At 40.5% G+C, this 27,436-nt stretch overlaps 1 protein-coding gene and 1 pseudogene across 3 annotated transcripts in view; one reads left to right on the forward strand and one right to left on the reverse strand.

Annotated features, from left to right (window-relative positions):
* Window positions 1-25,401, reverse strand: part of HIVEP3 (HIVEP zinc finger 3) — a 523,619-nt gene extending 498,218 nt beyond the window's left edge. For all 3 annotated transcript variants that reach the window (XM_053576635.1, XM_053576638.1, XM_053576634.1), the window contains exon 1: window positions 25,247-25,401. The gene's annotated coding sequence lies outside the window, so the exon portion shown is untranslated. The remainder of the gene's footprint in view (window positions 1-25,246) is intronic.
* Window positions 14,327-15,470, forward strand: LOC128575191 (ribosome maturation protein SBDS-like; annotated as a pseudogene).
* Window positions 25,402-27,436: the final 2,035 nt, after the last annotated feature.

Below are 27,436 nucleotides of genomic sequence, written 5' to 3' on the forward strand. Positions count from 1 at the left end.
GAATCTGTAAATCACTTTGGGCTGTTTGGACACTTTAACAATGTTGATTCTACCAATCCATGAACAGGATATATGGGGCTTTTGTGTGTGTGTGTTTTTGGTTTTTTTTTTTTTTTCATTTGTTTGTGTATTCTGCAATGTCTTTCATCATTGTTTCATAGTTCTCCTTGTAAAGATCATTCACCTTCTTGGTTAAGTATATTCCTAAGTATTTTATTTTCTTTGTACCTATTGTGAATGGTATCAAGTCTCTGATTTGACTCTCAGCTTGACTGTTATTATTATATAGAAATGCCACTGATTCGTATACATTGATTTTATAAATGAGATTTTGTTGAATTTATCTATCAAATCTAGGAGTTTCTTGGTGGAGTCTTTGAGAGTGATGAAATATAAGATCATAATATCAGCAAAAAGTGAAAGCCAAAGTCAACATGAAGTACTCCTATGAACTGTGAGGCAAAAACATCAAGTAAGTTACAAAGCAAAAATTCATGAGGCTAACTGCAGACTTCCTTCCCATCAGAGACCTCGGGGCCCCATCTTCAGTCTTCTTAAAAAGAACAATTGCCAGCCTAGAATTTTATATCCTGTAAAACCAAGTTTCATATGTAAAGGATAAATACAGGCTTTTCCAGACAAACAAACACTGAGGGAATTTGTCTACTACCAGACCTGCCCTGCCAGAAATACTCAGAACTGCATTATGCATGATCACCATGATATATACCCAACAGTGTAAAATCACCCAAAAGTCAGTAAAGCTCAAAGCTCATATAAAACAGTATCATGAGAGGGAAAACAAAGCAATAAGGTACCACCCAACCTCATGAGCAGAATAGCATCCCGCACATCAATTCTATCATTCAACATGGACAGTCTGAAAGTCGCACTCAAAAGACATAGGCTGGCTGAATGTATGAAAAAATACAACCAAAGTATTTGCTGTGTCCAAGAAACACATCTAACCCACAAGGACTCACACAGACTCAAGGTAAAGGGATGGAAAAAAATACTCCACACAAATGGAAACCAAAAGAGAACAGGTAGCCATTTTCTCATTTTATTTTATTTTATTTTTGAGACAGAGCCTCAAGCTCTCGCCCTGGGTAGAGTACTGTGGCATCACAGCTCACAGCAACCTCCAACTCCTGGGTTCAAACGATTCTCCTGCCTCCGCCTCCCAAGTAACTGGGACTACAGGCACCTGCCACAACGCCCGACTATTTTTTGGTTGCAGCCGTCACTGTTGTTTGGCAGGCTCGGGCTGGATTTGAACCCACTAGCTCAGGTGTACGTGGCTGGCGCTTTAGCAGCTTGAGCCACAGGTGCCAAGCCCATTTTCTCATTTCAAATAAAATTAACTTCAAATCAACAATAGTAAAGAAAGAAAAGATGGTCATAGTATAATGGTAAAGGCAGCAATTCAACAAGCAGATATAGCAATCCTAAATATACACGCATCTATGCACCTAACAGAGGAGCTCCCAGATTCATAAAGCAAATTCTACTAGATCTAAGCAAAGAGACACATAGTTGCATCTCAACTGCCAGGGACTTCAACACCCCACTGACAGAGATGGACAAAGAAAGAAAAACTGGACTCAAACAGGACTCTACAACAAATGGACCTAACAGACATTTACAGGACATTCTACCAAAAATTACTGAATAAACTTCTTCTAATCAGTATATGGGACATTCTCTAAGGTTGAGCCTATCTTAGGCCACAAAACGTGTTAAAAAATTCAAAAAAAAATTGAAATCACACCTCGTATCTTCTTGGACCACAGTGGAGTAGAACTAGAAATCAATTTCAAGAGAAACACAAAGTCATAAAAATTAAACAACTGCCACTGAATGATTATTGGGTCAATAATGAAATCAAGATAGAATCTATACTTCTAATCTGTCTCCTCTATTCTGGTAAGATTGTTCTGTTCTCTTAAAGTTTTCTTTGTTACAAAGAGTGCTTCATCTTCATCCTTCCCCTGAAGAGTTTTCTTCCTTTTTCTCCTCCTATCCATTAATGTACCCTCCTTCAATACATAAGTCACATCCTTCCTCCTCCCTAGTATCTTTCCCAATTACCACACCTGTAAATGGCATCTATGTTCTCCTATGTACTGTGACAGTATAAATAACATTTTTTAAATGGTCCAGATTTGTCAAGTACTTTTTTCTACTTGTTATAATCTTTCAAGTAAACTAGAAATTCCTGTGGGAAGAGACTTTTATTTCTGTATATTCTTCCCAACAACCCACCCAATCCTAAACACATAGGTTCTTCACTGAATAAACATTTTTAACAATTGCCTGCTCAAGCTACCACCCCTATTTCTCTTTTTTTCCCCTTAAGAATGAACAGCAATAGAAGAAAGCAATAAAGTAATGTTTGTGGTTTATGATGTAGAGTCTTCACTGTAGATGAGTATCCATCATCTGAAAATGCCTAAAGTACTTATTGTCTAGTACCCTAGACAATAGGGTGCTAGAGCATTTGAAGTGTTAGAATACAATGATGAGGGAGGCGGAGCAAGATGGCAGCTGAGTAACAGCTTCCTTGCATCTGGGCACCATGAGTCTGGGGATATAGGACTCCAGGCATCTCTGGCTGGTGGGATCTGCCTATCATCACCCCTGAGAGGATATAGGGAGTCAGTGAGAGACTTCTGGAACCCAAGAGGAGGACTAAAACAGTGGAAAACCGGCAAGTGGTCGCGTGTGTTCAATCCGTCTAAACCCGCCCGCAACTGTAAGTTCAGTAGCAGCGAGACTGCAAACCAGAAAGGCCTTACCTGTGAACTGTTTTGGTGTCTTTGGACTTGGCACTCAGCTGAACTGCCTTGGGGAGAGCCTGAGCGGGAGTGCGGAGAATTTTGGCCTTTGTCTAGGGCCCCAGTCTGAGCCGCTGAGCCAGACGGAGCTAATAGTGTTTGGCTCTGGGTCACAGGCAGACATTGTGAGCGATCTGCCCCGGCAAGCTCTGCTCTCAGGGTCGCAGAGCTGGAATTGGGTGGGAGTTGGTAACCCAGCGACCAAGTAGCCTAAGGGCGGGGTGTGAGCCGCCTTGCAGCCCTAACCCTCGGGGGCAGAGGGAGACCAGTTTTGACACACAGGGTAAGTGGATAGCCACTTCAGCAGTGATTCCAGCGACAAGCACTTCCCTGAGAAAGCTTCTGCTCAGTAAGTGAACAAGTTCAAAGTGCCTTTTAAGTGGGCTGAAGAGAGATTTAGGGTGTCTACCTGCTGGGGTTTGAGAAACTAGCAGCCTCCAGTCGTATCAGAACTGTGATTAACATATCATACCCCAGAAGACCACGTGTTGCCCAGACAATATTCAATAACATATACATACTGCTTTGTTTTTGGTTGTGTTTTTTTTTGGTTTGGTTGTCTTTTTTGTTTATTTTGATGTTGTGGATTGTTGTTTTGTTTTTTAAGTTCAACCTTTCCCATACAGATCCTTTTTCTTTCTCAATTTCTCTAGTTTAAGTATAATTTCCCATTGCTGCCTATTTCAATAATTAGAACTTCATTTTTGTTATTGTTTCTACCGCTATTATTTGGTTTTTCCAGCCAATTTTATCCCGCAAAGTTTTCTGTTTGTTGTTTCGGTTTGATTTACAGCATTTTTGTCTTTCCTCTCTACTTGGTGGAGGTGGGGTACTGTGTCTGATCAGGTTAGCAAAGAGCTGCTGACCTCAAGGGAACCACCCAACTGGGCACCCCCAGAAGGTGTTTTTTTTTTTTAAGGTTGTATCAAAGTACCCTACTGCACACCTATATTGCGCTGTCTCCCTCTTTCTGTGCCTCTCTTCTTTTTGTCAATATTCCTTTTGCCCACCCCCTCTCCTTTCTCTCTTTTACTTTTTTTTTTTTCTTATCACTCGGTCCTCCTTTCTTTCATCCCTTTTTTGCTCTTAAACCTTCTCACCCTTCTGGTCCTGTAACCCTTAGTCCACAGGCACGAGAACTTAAATAGCAAGAGGAAGAGAAAGGAAAATTAGGGCAAGGAAACAGATAAAAGAAATCACCCATGAGGAAGAATCAGCAGAAAACTCCAGGCAACATGAAGAACCAGTCCAGAACAACCCCGCCAAGGGACCATGAGGTAGCTACTGCAGAGGATTCCACTTATACAGAAATGTTAGGAATGACAGAAAGGGAATTTAGAATACACATGTTGAAAACAATAAAATAAATGATGGAAACAATGAAGGAAACTGCTAATAAAGTGGAAAATAACCAAAAGGAAATCCAAAAACAGAATCAAATCAGAGATGAACGATATGAAGAATATAAAAAGGATATAGCAGAGCTGAAGGAACTGAAACTGAAGTCAATTAGGGAACTTAAAGATGCAATGGAAAGTATCAGCAACAGGTTAGACCATGCAGAAGAAAGAATTTCAGAGGTAGAAGACAAAGTTTTTGAGATAATTCAGATAGTAAAAGAGGCAGAAAAGAAGAGAGAGAAAGCAGAACGTTCACTGTCAGAATTATGGGACTTTATGAAGCGTTCCAACATACGACTTATAGGAATTCCAGAAGGGGAAGAAGAATGCCCCAGAGGAATGGAAGCCATACTAGAGAATATTATAAAAGAAAATTTCCCAAATATCACCAAAGATTCTGACACACTGCTTTCAGAGGGATATCAGACCCCAGGTCGCCTCAACTCTAACCGAGCTTCTCCAAGACACATTGTGATGAACCTGTCCAAAGTCAAGACAAAAGAAAAGATTCTGCAAGGTGCCAGGAGTAAGCATCAGTTGACCTACAGGGGCAAATCCATCAGATTGACCGCAGACTTGTCTAATGAAACTTTCCAAGCAAGAAGACAATAGTCATCTACCTTTAATCTACTTAAAAAGAACAATTTCCAGCCCAGAATTCTGTACCCTGCTAAGCTAAGCTTAAAAATTAATGGAGAAATCAAAACATTTACGGATATACAAACATTGAGGAAATTCGCCACAACAAGACCAGCTCTACAGGAAATACTTCAACCTGTTCTGCACACTGAGCACCACAATGGATCAGCAGCAAAGTAAGAACTCAGAAATTAAAGGACAGAACCAAACCTCCACACTGATGCAAAAGATAAAACTTAGCAATGGACTCTCACAAAATAAGACGAATAGAATACTACCACACTTATCAATTATCTCAATAAATGTTAATGGCTTGAATTCCCCACTGAAGAGACATAGATTGATTGACTGGATTAAAAAACACAAGCCATCCATTTGCTGTCTGCATGAAACACACCTGGCTTCAAAAGACAAATTAAAGCTCCGAGTCAAGGGTTGGAAGACAATTTTTCAGGCAAATGGAATTCAGAAGAAAAGAGGACTTGCAATCTTATTTTCAGATACATGTGGATTTAAAGCAACTAAAGTCAAAAAAGACAAAGATGGTCACTTTATATTGGTCAAGGGAAAAATACAACAAGAAGACATTTCAATTCTAAATATCTAAGCTCCCAATTTAAATGCTCCCAGATTCTTGAAACAGACCTTACTCAGTCTGAGCAATATGATATCTGATAATACCATAATAACAGGGGACCTTAACACTCCTCTTACAGAGCTGGACAGATCCTCTAAACAGAAATTAAACAAGGATATAAGAGACTTAAATGAGACCCTAGAACAACTGTGCTTGATAGACGCATATAGAACACTCCATCCCAAAGATAAAGAATATACATTCTTCTCATCACCCCATTGAACATTCTCCAAAATTGATCATATCCTGGGACACAAAACAAATATCAACAGAATCAAAAGAATTGAAATTTTACCTTGTATCTTCTCAGACCATAAGGCACTAAAGGTGGAACTCAATTCTAACAAAAATGCTCGAACCCACCCAAAGGCATGGAAACTAAACAATCTTCTGTTGAATAACAGATGGGTGAAGGAAGAAATAAAACAGGAAATCATTAACTTCCTTGAGCATAACAACAATGAAGACACAAGCTACCAAAACCTGTGGGATACTGCAAAAGCAGTTTTGAGAGGAAAATTCATCGCTTTTGATGCCTACATTCGAAAAACAGAAAGAGAGCACATCAACAATCTCACAAGAGATCTTATGGAATTGGAAAAAGAAGAACAATCTAAACCTAAACTCAGTAGAAGAAAAGAAATATCCAAAATCAAATCAGAGATCAATGAAATTGAAAACAAAAGAATCATTCAGAAAATTAATGAAACAAGGAGTTGGTTTTTTGAAAAAATAAATAAAATAGATAAACCATTGGCCAGACTAACGAGGAATAGAAAAGTAAAATCTCTAATAACCTCAATCAGAAATGATAAAGGGGAAATAACAACTGATCCCACAGAGATACAAGAGATCATCTCTGAATACTACCAGAAGCTCTATGCCCAGAAATTTGACAATGTGAAAGAAATGGATCAATATTTGGAATCACACCCTCTCCCTAGACTCAGCCAGGAAGAAATAGAGCTCCTGAACAGATCAATTTCAAGCACTGAGATCAAAGACACAATAAAAAATCTTCCAACCAAAAAATGCCCTGGTCCAGATGGCTTCACTCCAGAATTCTATCAAACCTTCAAGGAAGAGCTTATTCCTGTACTGCAGAAATTATTCCAAAAAATTGAGGAAGAAGGAATCTTCCCCAACACATTCTATGAAGCAAACATCACCCTGATACCAAAACCAGGAAAAGATGCAAACAAAAAGGAGAATTTCAGACCAATCTCACTCATGAACATAGACGCAAAAATTCTCAACAAAATCCTAGCCAATAGATTACAGCTGATCATCAAAAAAGTCATTCATCATGATCAAGTAGGCTTCATCCCAAGGATGCAAGGCTGGTTTAACATACGCAAGTCCATAAACGTTATCCACCATATTAACAGAGGCAAAAATAAAGATCACATGATCCTCTCAATAGATGCAGAAAAAGCATTTGATAAAATCCAGCATCCTTTTCTAATTAGAACACTGAAGAGTATAGGCATAGGTGGCACATTTCTAAAACTGATTGAAGCTATCTATGACAAACCCACAGCCAATATTTCACTGAATGGAGTAAAACTGAAAGCTTTTCCTCTTAGAACTGGAACCAGACAAGGTTGTCCTCTGTCACCTTTACTATTCAATGTAGTGCTGGAAGTTCTAGCCAATACAATTAGGCTAGACAAGGAAATAAAGGGAATTCAAATGGGAGCAGAGGAGGTCAAACTCTCCCTCTTTGCTGATGACATGATCTTATACTTAGAGAACCCCAAAGACTCAACCACAAGACTCCTAGAAGTCATCAAAAAATACAGTAATGTTTCAGGATATAAAATCAATGTCCACAAGTCAGTAGCCTTTGTGTACACCAATAACAGTCAAGATGAGAAGCTAATTAAGGACACAACTCCCTTCACCTTAGTCTCAAAGAAAATGAAATATCTAGGAATATACCTAACGAAGGAGGTGAAGGACCTCTATAAAGAAAACTATGAAATCCTCAGCAAGGAAATAGCAGAGGATATTAACAAATGGAAGAACATATCATTTAAAAGTATAGACATTTTAACAATGTTGATTCTTCCCAAAGCAATCTACCTATTCAATGCCATTCCTAGCAAAATACAAACATCGTACTTTCAAGATTTGGAAAAAATGATTCTGCGTTTTGTATGGAACCGGAAAAAACCCCGTATAGCTAAGGCAGTTCTCTGTAACAAAAATAAAGCTGGGGGCATCAGCATACCAGATTTTAGTCTGTACTACAAAGCCATAGTGCTCAAGACAGCATGGTACTGGCACAAAAACAGAGACATAGACACTTGGAATAGAATTGAAAACCAAGAAATGAAACTAACATTTTACAACCAGCTAATCTTTGGGATACCAAACAAGAACATACCTTGGGGGAAAGACTCCCTATTCAATAAATGGTGTTGGGAGAAGTGGATGTCTACATGTAAAAGACTGAAACTGGACCCACACCTTTCCCCACTCACAAAAATTGATTCAAGATGGATAAAGGACTTAAATTTAAGGCATGAAACAATAAAAATCCTCCAAGAAAGCATAGGAAAAACACTGGAAGATATTGGGCTGGGGAAAGACTTCATGAAGAAGACTGCCATGGCAATTGCAACAACAACAAAAATAAACCAATGGGACTTCATTAAACTGAAAAGCTTCTGTACAGCTAAGGAGACAATAACCAAAGCAAAGAGACAACCTACACAATGGGAAAAGATATTTGCATATTTTCAATCAGACAAAAGCTTGATAACTAGGATCTATAGAGAACTCAAATTAATCCACATGAAAAAAGCCAACAATCCCATATATCAATGGGCAAGAGACATGAATAGAACTTTCTCTAAAGACGACAGACGAATGGCTAACAAACACATGAAAAAATGTTCATCATCTCTATATATTAGAGAAATGCAAATCAAAACAACCCTGAGATATCATCTAACCCCAGTGAGAATGGCCCACATCACAAAATCTCAAAACTGCGGATGCTGGCGTGGATGTGGAGAGAAGGGAACACTTTTACACTGCTGGTGGGACTGCAAACTAGTACCACCTTTCTGGAAGGAAGTATGGAGAAACCTCAAAGCACTCAAGCTAGACCTCCCATTTGATCCTGCAATCCCATTACTGGGCATCTACCCAGAAGGAAAGAAATCCTTTTATCATAAGGACACTTGTACTAGACTGTTTATTGCAGCTCAATTTACAATCGCCAAAATGTGGAAACAGCTTAAATGCCCACCAACCCAGGAACAGATTAACAAGCTGTGGTATATGTATACCATGGAATACTATTCAGCTATTAAAAAAAATGGAGACTTGGGCGGCGCCTGTGGCTCAGCGAGTAGGGCGCCAGCCCCATATGCCGAGGGTGGCGGGTTCAAACCCAGCCCCGGCCAAACTGCAACCAAAAAAAATAGCCGGGCGTTGTGGCGGGCGCCTGTAGTCCCAGCTGCTCGGGAGGCTGAGGCAAGAGAATCGCGTAAGCCCAAGAGTTAGAGGTTGCTGTGAGCGGTGTGACGCCACGACACTCTACCCGAGAGCGGTACAGTGAGACTCTGTCTCTACAAAAAAAAAAAAAAAAATGGAGACTTTACATCCTTCGTATTAACCTGGATGGACGTGGAAGACATTATTCTTAGTAAAGCATCACAAGAATGGAAAAGCATGAATCCTATGTACTCAATTTTGATATGAGGACAATTAATGACAATTATGGTTATGGGGGGGAAACAGAAAGAGGGAAGGAGGGAGGTGGGTGGGGCCTTGGTGTGTGTCACACTTGATGGGGGCAAGACATGATTGCAAGAGGGACTTTACCTAACAATTGCAATCAGTGTAACCTGGCTTATTGTACCCTCAATGAATCCCCAACAATAAAAAAAAAAAAAAGGAAAAAAAAAAAAGAATACACTGATGAATAAAATGGACATAATGCCTGTCCTCATTCAGCTTATAAATTCTTTATTCTTTTCATAGGGATTTTTGAATAAAATAAATTCTTAATTTTAATGTAATCAATTTTCACAATCCTTTTTGCATCTTATTTTAGAAGCCCCTCCCTATGCAGAGATAATGAATATATTCTCTTACATTAACATTCAAAGTCATGTAGTTTTTCTTTTCATGTTTAAGTTTTTAAATCTCTTGAAATTGATTTTTATGCATTGTGTAAAGTGATAGTCAAATTTTTTGTATCAAATCCATGATAATGGTCCTGGTATCATTTTTTGGTAAGTTCACTCTTTATCTCTAATGCCTCCATTGCAATATATCTAGAGTCTATTAATGCAAAGGAGTATTCTGGGATTTCCATTTTGTTCTGTTGGACTATTTGTTTATCCTTGAATTAATACTATGCTGTTATTTCAATAGCTTTATAAGTCATGATATCCATAGAGCAAGTCCTCTGAGTTAGTTCTTCTTCTTTAAAATATCTTAGCTATTCTCATTTATGATCATAACTATTTCTATGCTTCTTTGTAGTTCTGTCATTTTTCTATGCAGTTGTTAGGTACATAAAATTTTCAAACTGTAATATTTTCCTGGTGAAGAACTTTTTATTCCCTGTAATGCTTTTAACCATAATCTCTACTTTATCTGATATTTTGCTCATTATTTGAAAGTATAAGTTTTTCCATCCTTTTATGTTCACTCTTTCTATAGCCTTATCTTATAAATGAGTCTTCCTCAATTAGCTGTGATGTTAAATATTCTGCTTCTACTCTTTTTTTGGTTATTTTACAAATTACAACATATATTTTTGACTTATCAGCCTTAGAATAAACATTATCTTTGCTCTCCTTCCAGGGTCCTCCTGATTCCTTTTACTCCCTTTTTTAACTTATACGCCATTATTTTCTTACTTTTAGTTCTAAATATTTTAGCCCAGGAGATATTGAAATTTTGTTTTATACTTCATTTTTCATCTATATTTACATGCCTATTGACCTCTTTACAAAAGCCTACATTCCTTATGAAGTATCAGCTTTTCTCATCTAGAATCACTTTCCCTTTACCTAAAGTATATCAATTAAAATTGCCTTACTTGAAAGTGGTAAACTCCATGTTCTTATTTATATAAAACTTTTTATTTTGCCATTATTCTTGAAAGGTAATTGTCAGCTATTACAGTTACAGATTATTATCCCACTGTCCTCTGGAGTCCATTGTTTGTGTTGAGAAGTATGTAAAATACTCTTTCCAAGGTAATATATCTTTTTTTTTCCAGTTGCTTTTATGATTTTCTCTTTGCCTTCAGTGCTCTGTTATGAATTTTTAGCCTGATAAACTTTATCAATTCTGAAAAAAATCTCAATCATTACCTCCTTGAATAGGTGCTTCTGACCCATTCTCTCTCACCTCTCCTTTGCAATTTTAAATACATGTTTGATCTTCTTACTCTGTCCTCTATGTGTACTAACCTCTCTTTTATATTTTCTGGGGTATTTTTTCTCCTTGTGCAGCATCTGGATAATTTCTTCTGTCTTACCATCTAACTCTCTAATCTCTTTTGGATTTTCTCTCATGTACTGTATAATGGTAAACCATTAAATTTTTAAGCTTTAGTTTTGTATTTTTATTTCTAAGTTCTGTCTTTCTGAAATCTGCCAAGCCACTGTTTATTGTTACCCATTTCCTAAAAATATTTATCAGTATAACTTTATTTCTACAAACATAAGCACAGCTTTTTATTTGTCTCTGTACTTGTATTACATAATCGGTGAGTCTGTTCTTTTATTTCTGCTCAACTACTTCTGCAGTTTCTCTCATGTTTTGTTTCCTATGTGCTCTGTTATTTCTAATTGTTCTGCTCATTGTCCTTTGAAAATCAGGAAAAAGGTGCCTTCCTCCAGTGAAGATTCACCTTTCCTTCTGCCAGGTATCTGACACAGGTTTAGCAGACAGTAACCGGGAACTACCTTAAACCAAGTCCTTGACTCAAAGTTCTCAAAAATCAAGGTGATATAAAACTGTCTTCAAAATCTCTAAAAAGGTTGGCCAGTGACCACAACGTAATTTTCATTTGTTCTCTCCCTCTGCTCAGTACCAGGGCAACCTTTTTTGCTGTCTCTGAGTGATGGAGAGAGACATAGTTTCACTTGTTTGCCCTCAATGGACCCAACTGGTCTCCAAAGAGACTCTTCACCTTGGGCAAGGTATATAAAAAAATACTTTGATAAAAATCTCCTTGCATGCAAGGCTGCCAAAACTAAATGTTCTAAGGTCAAAAGCAACTTAGATGTTCTAATGTTTTACACATCTCTCCATGGATTTGGGCCTGATAGGTCCTTTTATCTTCTTAGTTTAGTGCGTTTAAGGAAATCAAAATTTGTTCAATTTAAAAAATATATCCAAGATTTTAATATTTTCAGTGGAACTTTGGTTCAAATAACTTAGCCTACCATTATCAAAAATAGAAGTCTACCATTCCCTTTCTTCATTATTATTGAATGAGCTGAGTTTTCCTGAATGGCTATAGCATTGGCATGAGGTTCCTCCTGGCAGGGGAGTGGGGCATGCCTAGGACAGTTGATGAACTGTTTTAACAACCCAAAGGCTTTCTTCCCTGCTATCACAGAGACAGAATACTTCCTACAAATACGGTGGCTTGCCTGTGTGATTCTTTACGTAATCACTCTTCTTCTGCTTCTCTGAACCAAACTACATTTAGGAGGATTTCTTCTACCCAAAAACTGTATACCCAAGTTTCCACAATTGTTGTATGCAAGAGATTTAGATTTTTCATGTCAGGGTTTACTTTTCACCTTAAAGAGTATGACTTTTCTGTACTTTCTAAGATCTACCACTGCTGGACTCTTTCAACATCTTTGTGCTGCTTCTTTTCACTTCCCCAATGGCTTCCACCTGATCTCAGGACAAGACTTTGCACATATTTTGACATCTATGGATTAAACTGTCTATTTTTGCTGTAAATAGGGCTTACAAGGATGTGTGTGTGTGTGTGCTTTTTTATCTTCCTCATTGCTTTTGAATGCTTTCAAAGAAAAGAAGTGGAAATACCACCTAATGCATTATATACATCTAATGTTTATACACAAAGGCTCAGATAATCTTGATGCTCTCTTTCTTTCACATCCAAGACCCAAGTACATCAGCAAGTCCTATCATTTCTACCTCCAAAATATATTCAGAACTTCCCTCTTCTTGCTCCCTCCATCTCTATCCCAGTCCAAGCTACCATCACATATTGTCTAGACTATCACATGACATCTTAATTACTGCATTCATCTTAGCTGCCTTACAATCTATTCTCTGTACAGCATTTATGGTTTTTAAGACATAAGCTAAATCATGTCACCTGTATTCAAAATCTGCCAATAGCTTCTCATCTCACTCAAAATAAAATCTAGTCTCTAATATAGCTGCAAGGCCCTACATTCCCTCCACCTCCTCCTGTCTCATTATTTGTTGAATGCCAGCCACAAAATCCTCCTTGCTGTTCTTCACACACTCTGACCTCAGGGCCTTTGCACTTGCTAAGCCCTCCATCAGGAATGCTCTACCTCTAGTTTTCCTCATGGCTCATTCCTTCACACTTCATTGATGTCTCTGATCAAATATCACTTCTTCAACAGGTCTTCCTTGAGCAACATTTCTAACATAACATCCCCATATATCCACCTCCTGTCTCCTTACCCAGATTTATTGTTTTTCCTGGCACTTAATACCATATTATATATGCATAGTTAATTTTTATTTGCTTTTCTTTATTTGGAGTTGTCTGTTTTCTTCCACTAAAATATAAGCTCTAGAAGAACAGAAGCTTTGATTTTGTTCACTGATAGCATCACAAGCATCTAGAACAGTGCCTGGCATTACATTATAAGTAAGCACTCAATATATACCACTGAATGAATGCTGTAGACATAGAGGAACCCAACTGCAGGAAGTACAGTAGAAGTAAAGACCAGGCAGCTCCTTTCCCTCCGCTGCCACATGTTCTCTCATTTCCTTGCCATCCAGCTTCTTCACTCACTATTCTACCTTTCCAAGGTTACCATTTTCAGCCTGAGTCTATAAATTCTTCCTACCTGAGGCTCCTCAGCTCACAGATTCAGTATCCAAATCCCACATCGGATTGGTCTTCCTTAGTCCAAAAACCCATTCAGAGCCCAACAGCCATGCTGGAGGACAGGGGGAGGGAACATGAGCATGTCTGATCACACAATTGCACTCTCCAGGCTCACTACAAGGGGAAAAATTGCTAAGGATCTTGAATTTACCTACAAACCAAGCCTTCTCTAATACATTCTTGACATTGACAGAGAGAATATATGTAAATTCTGCTAGAGAGCCTCTAACTTGAATGCCTCAAGTCCTGGCAGGTGATATAAATGCGTGAAGAGGGCAAGGTGGGGAATATGGCATATTCAGGAGTCCTCCCTGTGTCCAAATAAGCAGCTCAGTAAGTAGCTATTGCCAAGGGGAATGTGGGGCCAGTGTTGCCAGATCTTCTGATGGAATAAGAGAAGCCAGAAACCCATATTTTAGTGTGAAATCTCCTACTTTTTAAATGATAACAAGTAATCCATGTATGGTGCCCCATGATCGCATTAATGTACACAGCAATGATTTAATAAAAAAAATAAATTAATTAAAAAAAAAAAACAAGTAATCCAGTTTTTTAAAAAGAAAATACTAGGCATTATCGCGGTCCCCTGGCAAAGTCTATCACCGCGCCGCGGCTGTTAACAGCGAGGCGCGGGTGGTTCCGCAGGCCGGGCGGCGGGTCTGCTCTAGTTTCCCAGACCTGAATTCTGTGAGCAGCCGCGATGTCGATCTTCACCCCCACCGACCAGATCCGCCTAACCAATGTGGCCGAAGTGCGGATGAAGCGCGCTGGGAAGGAAGCGCTTCGAAATCGCCTGCTACACAAACAAGGTCGTCGGCTGGCGGAGTGGCGCGGAAAAAGCCCTTGATGAAGTTCTACAGACCCACTCAGGGTTTGTAAATGTTTCTAAAGGTCAGGTTGCAAAGAAGGAAGATCTCATCAGTGCATTTGGAACAGATGACCAAACTGAAATCTGTAAGCAGATTTTGACTAAAGGAGAAGTTCAAGTATCAGATAAAGAGAGGCACACACAACTGGAACAGATGTTTAGGGACATTGCAACTATTGTAGCAGACAAATGTGTGAACCCTGAAACAAAGCGGCCATACACGGTTACCCTTACTGAGAGAGCCAGGAAGGACATCCACTATCCACTATCAAACCCAACAAGAGCACAAAACAGCAGGCTTTGGAAGTGATAAAGCAGTTAAAGGACAAAATGAAGATAGAACGTGCTCACATGAGGCTTCGGTTTATTCTTCCAGTGAATGAAGGGAAGAAGCTGAAAGAAAAGCTCAAGCCACTGATCAAGGTTATAGAAAGTGAAGACTATAGTCAACAGTTAGAAATTGTATGCCTGATTGACCCAGGCCTTCAGAGAAATTGATGAGCTTATAAAAAAAGGAAACACAAGGCAAAGGTTCTTTGGAAGTGCTCAATTTGAAAGATGTGGAAAAAGGAGATGAGAAGTTTGAATGACATCCTTCAATCTCACCAACCACAAAACACTAAAAAGTGTTTTTTGTTTCGACAGCACTGTTTCATTTCTGTGATCTGCCAAATCCTTACTCAAACTGACATTTTCTATCTTTGTGCTAACCGTGTACACAAAAAGACTTTCCTCCATAAGTATTACACTATGGGGATGATTTAATTTTTAAGTGGAGTTAAAACTTACAGCAAAAATGAAAAATCCAAGATTAAAGTCCAGAGGAGCATTTTGCTGCTGTCTCATGCCTTTATAGCTTTTGTAAATGAAAGTTATTTGAGGCAGCTCTTTGTGAATAAAGTTAAATTTTGTACAGTACAGTGAGATTATTTGGAAGATGTGTCTATATGACAAAAGGGGATTATTTGCTGAAAAAGAAAACGTAAGGTGCCTCAGTTCTATTTAATGAAATTTGCGTATAGGGGTAACTGTCATGTCCTAACAATGGATGATGACTTCCTGATTATCTAAAAGAAAGACATGCAATTACCATGCAGAAATTAAATAATTTCCATTGAATGTGCTGTCAAACTTAGATTGTTCTTGGTTAAAAAAAAGTCATTTATTCTAATTCTTAAAGTTTATAATATATATTAATATAGCTAAAATTATATGTAATCAATAAAACCACTCTTATTTTTGTTAAACTAAAAAAAAAAAGAAAAAGAAAATACTATGCAGACCAGATAATATACATCTGCTGACAAAATTTGGCTCAGAGCTACCAGTGTGCAACTTCTGTTTTATACAGTCAGCTCAAAAATAGGACACAAGTAATTTATCACACTCAAATGCAATGTTTCCCAGGGGGGGTCAGTGTGAAGATTGTATTGAGTAACCAGAATTCTCAATCCCTTTCCACAGTACCTGCCCCCATTTTCCCTACCAAATCCTGGTACAAGCTTCCACAAACTTTTAACCATGAGCGACTGGAAACATTTGGGCTTTGGAATCAAACGGATCTAGGTTAAAACCCAGTACTACCTCCCAGCATTTCTTAACCTCTCCAAACTTCAGTTTCCTCATCTGTAAAATGGGAATACTAATTCATACCTAGAAAGGTTCTTGGGAATAGAATTAATGTAAGAAAAAGGGCTGGCACACAATAGAGGCACAGAGTAGATTAAAAACTACTATTAACAGACTTGGAGCTGCTCTCACCAGAGAAAGGCATGATACTTAAAAACCCATGACTGTGATATAACATGTTCATGATAACTTAATACCACCCACATCTCTTTGTGGAATAGGAGAAGGTAAAAATGCATTTAAGAAATAAAATAAGAATGGGAAATAAAGATCATCAAGGACCCAGGTCTTCACACCAATGTAATTGCCTGTGAACCTAGTCCAGAATATCAAGTTGTAGAAACCAGCATTAATTAAAATTCATAGGCGTGACTTATCTGATTATTCAAGAACTCTCTCAACTCCTAAAGCCATTTTTGGTATGCATTTTACAACATGACATTGAATCAAGTAAAGGCATGTCAATTCTCCAAAGGCCTAAAAAACTTAATCCTGTAGTTCAGGGAGATACAACCAGGAAAAGAAAGTTCTATCTGCAAAATGTAAATGACAATGCTATCTCCCCCAGTAGCTGGACCAGGAGAGTCCTCCATCCCCTAACAAATGCAGGGAACAACTGCTTCAAGAGGGCATTTCACAACCACTGGAAACATTGCCTCTCTCTCCCATCTAAGCTCTGAGCTTCCTGGGGAAGACTCACACTGTGAAGAGCCATGGAGTCTGAGACAGAGGCCACAAGGAATGTGTGGCTTTACACCACACAGTGCACACCTAGAAGGTCATGAAACAGGTAACAAGTCATCCCAAAAGGAATCATGCAAGCCATGCCCCCTCCAGGAATGAAAAAACCCTCTAAGGTGAATACCAGAAACACATTTCTACCAGCAGAAAACTCTAAGTAGGCTTCTTGCTTATACGGTAGGTTTAAAATGAAATGAGCCCATTCAGCAATTCATGCCTGTAATCCTAGCATTCCGGGAGGCTGAGGTGGGTAGATTGCTTGAGCTCAGGAGTTCAAGACCAGCCCAAGCAAGAGTGAGACCCCATCTCTAAAAAAAATACCCAGACATTGTGGTAGGTGCCTGTAGTCCCAACTACTTGAGAGGCTGAGGCAAGAAAATCCCTCAAGCCCATGAGTTTGAGGTTGCTGTGAGCTATGGCACCACAGCACTCTACTGAGGATCACAAAGTGAGACTCTGTCACAAAAGAAAGGAAGAAAGGAGCCTCTGCTTACCTGTACTTTCCCACTGAAAAGAGCTGAACTCCCCCATCCCAGACTCACCTAGGCCTGTTTCTATTTCTCGGGCCATCATGGCTCTTTTAATCATACATGTCCATTACCAGTTTTCCTCCAGGGAGCCACGCACTGGAAAACCACCCACTTCCTTCTGTGCCAAGCTTTTCCTGGTAGGTAAGTGACCAGTACGTATTGGGTGAATTGGCTGACGACTTATAGAAGACTGAAACTGGACCTACACCTTTCACCATTAACAAAAATTGACTCTCACTGGAAAAAGATTTAAAAGATTCTTGGAGAGGGTGGCACCTATGGCTCAGTGAGCAGGGCGCCGGCCCCATATACGGAGAGTGGCGGGTTCAAACCCAGCCCCGGCCAAACTGCAACAAAAAAATAGCCGGGCGTTGTGGTGGGCGCCTGTAGTCCCAGCTACTCGGGAGGCTGAGGCAGGAGAATCGCCTAAGCCCAGGAGTTGGAGGTTGCTGTGAGCTGTGTGATGCCACGGCACTCTACGAGGGCAGTAAAGTGAAACTCTGTCTCTACAAAAAAAAAGATTCTTGGAGAGAGTACAGGAGAAACACTTGAAGAAATTGGCCTGGGAGAATACTTTATAAGGAGGACTCCCCAGGCAATTGAAGCAACACCAAAAATACATTACTGGGATCTGATCAAGCTAAAAAGCTTCTGCACAGCTAAGAACATAGTAAGTAAAGTAAGCAGACAGCCCTCAGAATGGGACTGATATTTGAAGGTTATGCTTCTGACAAAGTTTTGATAACCAAAATCCACAGAGAACTCAAACTTATCAATAAGAAAAGAATAAGTGATCCCATTTCATTGTGGGCAAGAGACTTGTACAGAACCTTCTCTGAAGATGACAGGCACATGGCCTACAGACACATGAAAAAATGCTCAAGATCTTTAATCATCAGAGAAATGCAAATCAAAACCACTTTGAGATATCACCTAACTCCAGTAAGAGTAGACCACATATTGAAATCCCAAAACTACCGATGTTGGCATGGATGTGGAGAAAAGGGAACACTTCTGCACTGCTGGTAGGAATGCAAGCTAATAAGTTCCTTTTGGAAAAAAGTTTGGAGAACACGCAGGGATCTAAAAGTAGACCTGCTGTTTGACCCTGAAATTCCTCTACTAGGTGTATATCCAAAAGACCAAAAATCACTTCACAACAAAGATATTTGCACCAGATTGTTCGCTGCAGCTCAATTCATAATTGCCAAGTCATGGAAGAAGCTCAGGTGCCCATCAACCCATGAATGGATTAACAAATTGTGGTATAACAAAATCCCAAGACCAGAGATGTTGGCATGGATGTGGAGAAAAGGCAACACTTCTACACTGCTGGTGGGAATGCAAATTAATACATTCCTTTTGGAAAGATGTTTGGAGAACACTTAGAGATCTAAAAATAGATCTGCCATTCAATCCTATAATTCTTCTACTAGGTATATACCCAGAAGACCAAAAATCACATTATAACAAAGATATTTGTACCAGAATGTTTATTGCAGCCCAATTCATAATTGCTAAGTCATGGAAAAAGCCCAAGTGCCCATTGATCCACGAATGGATTAATAAATTGTGGTATATGTATACCATGGAATATTATGCAGCCTTAAAGAAAGATGGAGACTTTACCTCTTTCATGTTTACATGGATGGAGCTGGAACATCTTCTTCTTAGTAAAGTATCTCAAGAATGGAAGAAAAAGTATCCAATGTACTCAGCCCTACTATGAAACTAATTTATGGCTTTCATATGAAAGCTATAACCCAGTTATAACCTAAGAATATGAGGAAGGGGGAGAGAAAGGGGAGGGAGGGGGGAGGATGAGTGGAGGGAAAGAGATTGGTGGGATTACACCTGTGGTGCATCTTACAAAGGTATATGTGAAACTTAGTAAATGTAGAATATAAATGTCCTAACACAATAACTAAGAAAATGTCAGGAAAGCTATGTTAACCAGTGTGATGAAAATGTGTCAGTGGTCTATAAAACCAGTGTATGGTGCCCCATGATTGCATTAATGTACACAGCTATGATTTAATAATAATAAAAAAAATTGTGGTATATGTATACCATGGAATATTATGCAGCTTTTAAAAAAGATGGAGACTTTGCCTCTTTTATGTTTACAAGGATGGAGCTGGAAAATATTCTTCTTAGTAAAGTATCTCAAGAAAGGAAAAAAATATCCAACGTACACAGTGCTATTACAAAACCAATTTATAATCACTCACACTTTCATACGAAAGATAAATCACAACTATAGCCCAAGATGAAGGAGGGAAGGGGAGGTTAATGGGAAGGTGAGAGATTTGATTAAAGGAGGGTAAATGGTGGAACCACTCCTGTGGTTCATATTGCAAGCGTACATGTCAATCTATTAAGTATAGAGTATAAATGTCTTAACACAATAATTAAGTAAATGAGGTGAAGGCTATATTAACTAGTTTGAGGTATATGAAATCAGCACATTGTACCCCATAAAAGCATTAATGTATACATGATCTATGTGTTTATGACTTAAAAATAAATAAATAAATAAATAAATATAAAAATGTGGGGGTGTATCGAAGATGGGATATAAATCAACACCAGCCAGGAGTTAACAATCACTGAGGATGGGCATTGGGTACCAAGGTATTCAGCAAACTACTATGTTCTCAATCTTGGAATATGTTTAAAATTTCCCATAATAAAAAAGTTTCCAAAGGGAGGTAGGAGGAGGACACAGATACAACCTCAAAACAAAACCAAGTGTTCTTTATTCTCTCCTGTGTGTCTGGACACAGAAAAACCTGGGAAGTGCTCGGGCTTTCACATCAACAGCCAAAGGCTCATATGCCCCAGATTGGAGATCATTATCTTATAAGTACTACTCAAAATCCTCAACAAAATAACCTTTAGAAAAATTCCCTAGAATTTTTCAAAACTATTCTGGCAGGACCCAACTTCCTTTCTAAGCCTATAAACCATTTTGCCTCCACAAATTACCCTACCACCTCTTCCCGCTGCAAGGACCTCTACTTCCTGTTCCAAGCTCCCGTGTTGAGCAATCCAATTATTCAAGTAGCTCCTGGGTGGCAAACAAAGCCCTGTGTTCCAGTGGCTTGTTGTTTCTCCTACCTGGATGTCAAATGTGAGGGTATAGTTATTACTTTGTAGGGATCGAGGATCATTTTATATTTTCTTCCTCTTCTTCTTTCCTTTAACCTCAATTTGTTTCTAATAAGAATTTTTTTAATTGCCTGAAGTGGAGTTTTCTGATTTCAACACTGTTAAGTTTTGAAACTGAATAATTCTTTGTTATAGGGGCTGCCCTGTGCATTATGGCACTGCCAGCATTATCCATAGACTCTACCCACTAGATGCCAACAGCACATACCTCAACCCTGAGTTATGACAACCTGGAATTCACAGGTGTTCCGGGGGGGCCAAAATAACCCCTGGTTGAGAATAGCTAGTCTGAAAGATACTGAAAAACCAAAAACCAATATTTTCCTGGCAGAAAAGAAAAAAGGATTATACATCTTTTTCAACATAAATACTAGACTATGTATTTCAACTTCTAAATCTGTAATGTAAATATTTAAGAAATGTTGCATATTAAGCCAGAAACACATAAAGTAACAAGAGAAAAGTGAATTTATAATATGCTCAACTATATTTCTTCTGTCTTTGTGGTTTCCTGTATAAATCTTATTTGTTTCCTCCAAATTATCCTATTTTCCAATCAATGTGGTAATCAAAGCATTTTGCCCTAAGCCTTTTTCGAGTGATACACAATCTGTATTTACATTGGAAAGAAAAAAGACTTCCAATGACTTTCTCAGCACTCCCTCTGACATGCACATGAAATGTGTCTTTCAGGTCCAACTGCAAAGAGTCACACTGGGACCCCATCTCAGTGTAACTACATGAACGCAACATCCTTCCACACTCAAATGCTCCCTTTCTAGAGCTCCCAGCTGTAATCCCACTGTAAGATTTGGAGTTGGAAAGATGCCCTAGTGCAGACCCTCATCTCACTGCCACCTCCTCCATGTCTGAGGCAGGAAGAATACCAGGTTCTTAACTTGACCAAGAGCACAACAGGAGTTTAAAGGAGCCAGTGTCAGGGCTGCAACACCCATGGGGAAATACCGTTATTTTTCTTCATTAGGGAGAGGGAGTTTCCCACTATATTTAAATGGTTTACTCCCTTCTTGAGAAGAAAGAATCTTTTTTCCAGCCAGCAGAGACCTTCTATCACCCTCATTTATTATATAGCTTTAGGGAATACACATACAAAACTCTCCTCCCCACCCCACTGAACTTCCCAGCTCCAGCCAGTGGCTCCCCAAGTCTCTCCCCTTCCACACACCCCAGGAGTTACTGATTTGAAACCTCTCTCTGTTGTTTGTGGGCAGGCAGTCTTTGGGTGGGGAGGTGGAACAAGGATTATGTCTTCTGGGGTCTGTTCCTTCCTGGACCTATTGCAGGCCACCGCCTGTCTAAACCTAGGTCACCTCATCCTATATTCTGGCCATGGCCTCCTAACTGGTCTCCCTGGTCTAACCTTTCCTCTCTAATCCAGGTTTCATTGACAATGGATAGTCTTACAAGAGCATGAGCTAGAACAACCCAGAATCCTTCAGTGGTTTTCCATTCCCTACCACCAGACACAATCCTGTCTCCTTTGGTGAAGTTGGTGAAGCACGTCAAATGTTTGACCCTAGAGGTGTCCACATGGGACCAGAAAGAACACTAAGTGGTACAGGAGGACTTACCCACTGAAGGAGATAGGGGAAGAAGGAGTTAAGCTAAATAACTTCTAAAGTTTCCTTTCTGACTACACTCCAGTGGTTCATATCTGTAATCCTAGCATTCTGGGAGGCTAAGGCAGGAGGATCTCTTGAGCTCAGGAGTTCAAGACCAGCCTGAGCAAGACCAAGACCCTATGGTCTTTTCTATTTTAAAAATAGAAAAAAATAACTGGGCATTGTGGTGGGCACCTGTATTCCCAGTTACTCAGGAGGCTGAGGTGGGAAGAGTGCTTGAACCCAGGAGTTTGAAGCTGCTGTGAGCTATGATGATGCCATGGCACTCTACCCATGGTGACAGAGTGAGAATCTGGCCTAAAAAAAAACTTTCCTTTCAACCCTGACTTGCTATGCTTCTGGAAACTCGTTGGTTGGACATGCAGGTCCTGCAAAGTAATGCGAACTGGTCCCCACCAAAATGTTCCTCACATGGTTCTGCACATAGTTAACCCACTTCCATAGGATGATTTCTTTCCTAGTTGTCTTTTTTTTTTAATTACAAAAGTAATAATGCTTGATCCAACAAAAGAAAATAATACTGAAGTCTTTAAGGTAAAATCTCTCAGCCATTACCCTCCCAGAGGTAACCACTGGTAGCAGTACAGTGTACATCTTCCCAGTCCTTTTCCAGGACACATACACACACATTTGACACTTGATCTTAGACTGTGCCTTAAAAAGAAGGACATTTCATTCTTATATGTGTGGACTTATGAGTGTCTCTCCACCTCCCTAAGGTGATAAACCTAGTTATTTCATCTGCTTCAACTGTTGGTATTCCTCAAATGTGGAAATGATAGGTAGGGATTATCATGTTTCTTGTTCAAAATCAGCTTGTGGCAGTGTTAAGAGCAGAACAAGAATTCCTAACCCAATGTGTGTTTTTACCCTGTAAAGTGCTTTTCTCCCTATGGTGCAGAATATAATGTTGTACAGATAGCAGATAGAAATAACTGCTTGTTGAAAGAATAATCTGCAGAGGCAGGATTGTGCACTTTGAACTCAGGCAAGGTGAGAATCTGGCTGTCATTTACTTAAGTATGTGACCTGAGATGAGCAACTGGGCCTCAGTTTCACCATCTGAAACATGGGGTAATAATAGCATTACTTGTATATAGAAAGAACTGAGAATTAGATGGTATCTGCAAAGCACTCAAAACTGTACTATGCTAATAAAATTTGCTATCATCAGCATCATCCTATCTCTTAATATAACCTCCCACCATACAATAAATATCTTCCTTTTTGAAATGCAGGCTATCAAATCAAAAATAAATCTTGTCAGCTCTGAACCTTGCCTAAAAAGAAATCAGTATGGAGGAAAACTAATAATCAGTGAAAAAAATATATATTTAAGGACACAGTGACCGAAACTATTACTACAGGGAGGAACAACCTCAAAGACCTCATAGATCAAAAGCATTGTAACACTGACTTCACCAACGGAAAAAAAAAAATGCTTTAAGAACACCTTAACAACCTCTAGCACAGCTATTCTCAACCTGTGGGTTGCAACCCACAGGAACTGTATTAAAGGGTTGCAGCATTAGGAAGGTTGAGAACCACTGCTCTAGCAATAAGCATCCAAGTGGGTTGAAAATCTATTAGAGAATTGTTTTTCTATGATAATATTTCTAATAATTTCTGCTTCTATACCAAAAGTACTGGCATTGGAGAACTAGCATACTAATAGAAATATTATTTTAGAAACATTCTTAAAATGAATCAGATAGTATCAAAGAGTCAACACTACAACAGCACCTGTCTATAAGAGCCTTCAGGCTCTATTGCTTAATGGACAGATGAAAGTGCTAATTAAGGCCACTTTTAGAGGATGTCCTTAGGTAGGACAGTAAATCATACGTAGCAGGAGGTCTTCAGACTAAATGAGGAACCAGTAAGGCCAACCCAGTTGGACACAGTCCTACTGAGAAGATGGGGAGAGAACAGAAAAAGCTGAGGTTTACCGCACACGAAGGGTAACCTCAAAAAGCAAAGTATCCAGACTTATTTGAAACTCGGGTTTTTCCTCAACTACTTCATTGGCAACACTTCTCATTCCTCTTCTGCTTAAGTGAAAAAAACCAAATCACCCGCCATAGATTACAAACCCTCTATAAATAGCACAGTCCGGGAGAAGCAGAGAAAGCCTTGCCACTGTTACCAAAGCCTTCTCAGACAACCAGAAGACATCAAATAGCTCTCTCCGCAGCACCTTGGCCAAAAGCATCTCTCAACGCAACCAGAGCTGAAAGCCCTTACTGGTTCTTAGACTTGCTAGACTACAGGCATTAGCCATGCATTTCAGGATCTATTTGACTTTCCCACCTTGTTAATTAAGTAACTAGGGATAGCAAAGCATCTCACAAATATAAGGTGTCAGAAAAATGCTAACTAAATTTACCTACCTGTTCTAAATGTCAATGCTATATTAAGAAAGGGGGGAAGAGAGAGAGATTGAGTTGTCCCCAGATTGCTGCAATCCGGGGTTCGCTAACGTAGAAGCGGAGAGATTCATGCGCCCCGCAGCAGCCTCTGGCCCCAAAGCAGGGCTCTCGGCAGGATTTCTGGAAGGGAAACCTGGACCAGGGCCACCCCAAGGCAAAGGGAACGCTGCTTGCCAGGCGCATCCTCGCTGTTCAGCCTGTCATCTCCACGCATCTCTCGATGTCAACAAACTCGATCCACAAAGTGAAACTTTCCCAGCCCCAGCGGTATGCCTTCTATCTGGAAGCTCGTGGCGGTGACAGGTGTGGGGCCAGGGCTGGGAAGGGGACCCCGGCCCAGAGCCCTAGAGATTGTGTAACCAGCCCTGGAGGAGGGGCTCAGAACCAGCTCCTCACACTGGGGATGAGCAGAACGGCCCCGGGACCCCGCGACAGACGCGGCGCCGAGAGGTGTGGGGGGGATGGGGAGGACTGTCGTCCCGCCCCCCGGGACCGCCCCCGGGCGGCAAAGGGAGCTGCGGCGCTGACACAGCCCGGAGAGGGCGCCCGTGCGGCCGACCGATCCCGAGGAGGGGTACGCGATGGCTCGGCAGCCGCGGCCGGCCTTACCTGCGCGCCAGGCCAAGACGGCGGGAGGCGGCTTGGGATGCCGGGACGGCGGGTGGCGGGCGGCTGCACTGGAAACCACCCCGGCCACGGCGTGCAGGGAGCCGCGGCGGCGGCGCGGTACTGACAGCCCCAGGCCCCGCCTCCAGGAGCCGGGCCCCGCCCTCCCCGCGGCCGCGCGGCTTGTCCCGACTCCTCAGCCCACGGCCGGGGTCAAGCTCGGTCCAACAGCACGGAGGGCGGGGGCTCTCGCTTCTGATTGGTCCCGAAGCTTCCAGCCCCGCCTACTCCCCGCCCCCTCCTTGGCAAGGAAGTGGCGCGTGCGCGCTGATTGAGGAGGGTAGCGGTTATGCTGAGCGCGGGCGTTCTTGGTTCCTGACCGTGGGTGCTCAGACCTGAAGAGCAGGAATTCAGACTCATACTCCACGGTGAACCGTCCTCATTCACCTATGAACGAACCTACCGGAGAAAACCAAGTCCGAAAGGGCCAGGCCGTAATCAGAGAAAACTTTAAAACTATGAACTACATCAGAAAACTAGCCAGCCGGCGGGGACCCAGCTCCGACGTCTCTAAGGGTGCTTTATGCACGCACTGGATTCGCCCTGCGGACAGCAAGTGCCGGAGATCAGCGGCGTTCTGGTTGTGCCAATCAGAGAGATTGATGCTGAAGAAAGTGCTCCTCCTCTGCCCTGGCTCCTCCCTACTCCTCCCCATCTCCTCTGTCTCTCCCACCTCTCTATACAGGCTCCCTCCCCTTAGACTGTAAACAAGAGCACGTCTCCCAACAAAAACAAGTGGAGATCCAGAAATTCCACTCCTGGATATACACTCAGGAGAATTGGAATCAAGTCTACAACATATTGACAAGGCCAGAAAGTGGAAACAACCGAATGTCCACCGATTGATGAATGCATACAAATTAGGTTTTATCCATCCAATGAAATAGTATTCCACCATAAAAAAGAATGAAGTTCTATTACATGCTACAACATGGATGAGCCTTTGAAAACATGCTTAGTGAAAGAAGCCTCACAAAAGCCCACATAGTATATGATTCCATTTATATGAAATGTATCAGAATAGGTAAATTCATAGAGACAGATTAGTGATTGCCAGGGACTGGGAGGAGGAGAAAATGAGGAATGACTGTTTAATGGATACAGAATTTCTTGGGGGGGGGTGTGTGAAAAATGTTCCAGAATTAGATAATGCTTATGATCATACAACTGTGTGATTATACCATACTAAAAGCTGCTGATTGAAGTTCATGGTATGTGAATATTTAAATTGCAAAAAACAAAAAACACCTAACTCCCTCAATACTGTACCCTTTCCAGCTACCCTGCAGTTAACCAGTGCTTCTCATCCAAGACTCTTGCAGGCCCACATGTGTTTGCTGCCCCTTTCATTTCTCCATTCACTCCCTAGAACCTGAGATCAAATCCACTCCCTCCTTGAAAATTTATCCTGAGTTTTCTGTGACACTGCACATTCCTGGTTCTTCTCTCCATTTCGCCTGTCTTTTCACTTTTTTTCTTGGCAAGCCTATTTTAAATGTTGATGTTTTCTGTGGCTCCTTCCAGAATCCTTCCTAGGTTATATTGTTTAGTTCAGTTACTGCACTGCAAATTCTAACCTCCACTGATGTCTGTTGCATGAGGGATTGTGGAGTGACTGGCGTCACAGGTGTAAAGCCTACTCCTGAAATTGTATGAAAGCAAGAAATGGCTACAAGTCCATGATGGCAAGTAGCAATATTCTTTATTTCCCGCCAGCTTAAATAGCCAGCAGTTACGTACACACTATTGTTGATCTATAATCACACAATAGCTTTACAAAACACATGGTAAAATCCGATTAACTTTTTCTTGGTGCCTGCTGATTAACTGATATACATTTTTCTAACCCAAAACAACTATCACATGAGTCATACGTTAGCTGCTTTGTTCGTGAGCCGATAAGCCACAAGACCACAATAAAGAAAGAGTAGACTGTTCCTTAAAATCTCTGGAAACCCACAACAACCTGAGGGGAAGAAACTTAGTATCTCCCTTAACCATGGTCTGGAGGCCGTACAGCATATTGATTACATGACTTGCATGCATCAGCCTCTGGGTGGTATCTCTGGGAGTGGAGTTTTGGCTCCAATGTCCCCAGGCTTAACAGCCACATTCCGAGGTCACCAGGCCTAC

The sequence above is a fragment of the Nycticebus coucang genome, chromosome 22, assembly GCF_027406575.1.
Source record: "Nycticebus coucang isolate mNycCou1 chromosome 22, mNycCou1.pri, whole genome shotgun sequence".
In the NCBI taxonomy this organism is placed as follows: domain Eukaryota; kingdom Metazoa; phylum Chordata; class Mammalia; order Primates; family Lorisidae; genus Nycticebus; species Nycticebus coucang.